The following is a 3701-nucleotide window of genomic DNA, read 5'->3' on the forward strand; positions in this document are numbered from 1 at the left end:
AGGCCAAGGGACTCAAGCATCCTGTCTGCTTCTTTCCAACCTTCCTCCCTTTGGTTATAGACAAAGTGGCCCGGTTGGTTCCTGACTTTCAACTGTGCTTTCTTGCCTTTGCCTGAAAAGTGAAGCACATCAACATTGCCAAACTGCCTGAAGTATTCTAGGGCAAATAGCCTCATAGGCACATATCTGGGTAGTCTGTAGGGAGGCAGTTCACACCCATACATCCTGATGACGGTGTGGTGCTGGTAAAAGTACCAGTCCCCAATGCTGTATGATTTAGATAGCTGCAGGATCCTTTGCATTTCATCTGTGAGCCTTGGTGGAGGTGAGCCCATCAACATTGACATAGCTGGGTGGATGAACTGATCTATGAACTCACAATAAGTATAAGGAGTTTCACCTCTACAGTGGAAAACAGATGACCAATAGACCACTGATCTTGGATTGCCTTGGGCATCCTCTCTTTTGATTGGAAAAGAGAATTTCTGATGTTGATGATATAAGATCAGGTGGTAAATGTAAGAGGTATACCTGAACACTCTTTCTCTTGCCAGGTTCATTAGTTGCTCATGTATTTTGTCTGCTATATAGGTGGCATAGTCATAGCAGATAGGAGACTTGACAGGAGCAAACATGAGCATGATTACCAGCACAGTTTGATCAACAAACTCAATGGAGTTGTAGCCCAAAATGGGACTAATCATGTCTGCTAGATCTCTGCCCAGTTGGTTGAGGTATACCTGATTGATAGGAGGATACTTCACAGAGTCAGAGCCAATGTATAGCTGGTTTAGTTTGGTGACCTGAACATCTGTCATTCTGGCTCCTTGATTTATCAGGTCTACAAGTGATAGAGGGACCAGTTTCTTCTCAGTCCTGAAGCAAAGCATATCCTTGATAGCTTCTGGGGTGACATAAAACACAGCTGATCCTGAAGGGTCAAGAACTGCCCTCTGAGTGGGGTCATAATTTTCAGCACACAGATGGATCAACTCAGGGAATTGGTTAACTTGAGGGAGCTTGAAAATAGGGAGGAATGAGCCCCATATGCCCAGCACATCTGTTCCAGCCTCGTGCTTAGCCTTCAGTTCATTGAGCAGGTGGATGTGGAATTTAGTACCCATCAGCATTTCCTCTGAAATATAATAGTCCATGTCTGCCAGAGACTGCCATTCTAATTGTCTCTGAGGGGCATTTAATGGAGCAATGTTTAATGCTATTGGAGCTACTGGTGGATCCATGACTTCTCCTAGGATTGTGGATAGAGTTGCTATGCAGAGCAACCCAAAGAGTTTTCTTTGAGGGAGAAATCTGAAGTGTATGGAACAGAGGGTGAGTGAGACAGTTGCAGCAATTGAAATACTGCTTAAAGGACTGATAAAACAGTAGCAGGACTGAGCAAAGTGTTTTCTGTGGTGAATTTGGTCAGTTAAAGTTCCTAGTTCACGACTGCGCGAACTAGCTGTGAATTTCAACTCAATTTGTCAAATGCGGCCCTACAGGAGTTTAATGGCTTCACTAGCTGGATATAAGTGCAGGTCACTGTGTGTTTAACGGTGAAAACAGAGTTTTAAAGTCTGTTAACAGTTTATTTGCGGAATTATGGATAAAACCAGGTTTATGGGATGATTTTGAAGAATACCTGGTGAATTCGTCGGCAAGAGTTGCGAATGCAGGTGAAAATGGAGGCTCTGGCGGTCTCGGAATCGACTTTAGCAGGCTGGTGCTGGTTTGGACGTGAGCAGCATGCAGAAATAACAGTAGTGTCTTTTGCCAAAAGTGGAAAAAACACGAGATTTTGGCCTAAAAATGGATTTTTGGCAATATTTGCGCGTTTTTGGGATGACGTCAGCATGACGTCATCGGGTGGGGTCAGAGTCGGATGACGTCAGCATGACGTCATTGGGTGAGGTGGCGAGCTGCTATTGGTCCACGGAGATGATGCGGTGGCAGACACATTGGCACGGGGGCGGACAAAAAGGTTGACGCGATGGCGAGGTGGCAATGACGTGGGGATGACGTTGGATGAGCGGATTGACCGAAACCGGAAACGGTTAGCGGTTTTATATCGCACCGCTATAGCTACGGAGGTGGAATGTGTCAGACGTACCTCCGATGCATTGTGGGGAAGGCGCGTGGCGGGCACCTGACGTCACCTTCTGACAGATATCGGAAGGTATCTGTCGGACGTCGGGGCCGCTCCGATATGAACGAGGGCCGTCGGATCACATGGGTCCGATTCGACGGTTGACGGAAGGGTGATGTGATCGGACAATACGGATGGGGGGGCGGGATTAATTTATTATTTGTTTTGGAATTTACGCCCGGCGGAAAACATTAGGATATGGCGTTTTGTAAAGTTTTTCAATGTATTTTGAAAAATCAAACATATGCGCCGAAACTTTGGATAAGCGGCAAAAGGTGGGTTTTTGTGTTATTTCACAATTTGAAAGGGGTTTATGGGTAGGAGGGGGTTTTTATAAGGTTTTTTCTTTACAAACGAAGGTTTAATGGGTGGAATGACTTTAAAGAAGGGAGAGGGGTGAGGTTTAGGTTCATCAAAGTGACCATATGCTAATTTGATCCCTGACAGAGGATTTATTGGCTATAATGCCAAGGGGAGGGATATTTATACAAAATTTGGGGTTTATACACCATGGTGTTTATAATACTAGGGAAAGGGTAATATAGGGGAATTATATAATAGAGTTAGAGTTAATATGGGGGAAAATGTGAATGAGGGGGGAAATCACTAAGTTCATTTGAAACTTACTTAGTTTAGGGAGTAGATCAAAATGAAAAGAATTTTAGACAAGAAATGTGGCTTCTCAAAAGATTAAGAACCACCATGAAACCATAATTTCTTCCATGAATCTCAAATGATGAGGGAGTGTTAGTAATGAAATGGAAAAGGGGGAAGAAGGGAGGTTAGACATGTTTCTTTGCTTGCTGCAACTTAATGAAGAATAACACCTTCTCAATTTATTGATTTTGCTTTGGTAAACAAAGTTAGCACACATGCAACTTATAAGAAATGACCTTTCTGCAACCCCTACTGCCTACCCATCTATTTTCCTAGCATTTTTTATTTCTCCTTGGAGGGTGCACTTAGGCTTGCAGACCCTTACTTGCCTTTTCTTTTCCTTGGCTTTTTCTTTTGTTTTTCTATCTACTTCTACCCTTATTTCTTCCAAGGTCCCAGATTAAGCTGTTGGGAGCCTTCTCTTCTCTACCTGAACTACTTGTCTGCCAAGATTAAACAGTTTGGACAGACTTCTTTCTCTATTCTACAACTGAAAATTCAAAACATGGCATGATCCAGATTAGACTGTTGGACCATCCATCAAAATTGAGTCCACATCAAGCTACAAGCACAGATTATATTCTTATGGTAATATGTGATCTTTGCATCATCAAAGCAGAGCATATTTGGACCTTTTCATTGCCAATCATGAAATATGAAACCTATTGGTATAGGTAGCTAACATCACTGATGACACCAACTTACATATCCTAGATTATTCCAAGCCAATTAAGTTCATCAGTGTAGGATTTCTTGCACAACTCACCTCAGCAGGTTCTGAGAAAGTTGCAAACAAATAGAACTGCACGCAACCTAAAGTTGAAGTCCAACCGAAATGTTCTCATTGTCAAAGAATTGGTCATATGGAAGATTAGTGTTTTGATCTCCACCCTTGTTG

The sequence above is a fragment of the Pinus tabuliformis genome, chromosome X, assembly GCF_031772625.1.
Source record: "Pinus tabuliformis cultivar Carrire ecotype Pingquan chromosome X, CPIR1, whole genome shotgun sequence".
NCBI lineage: Eukaryota > Viridiplantae > Streptophyta > Pinopsida > Pinales > Pinaceae > Pinus > Pinus tabuliformis.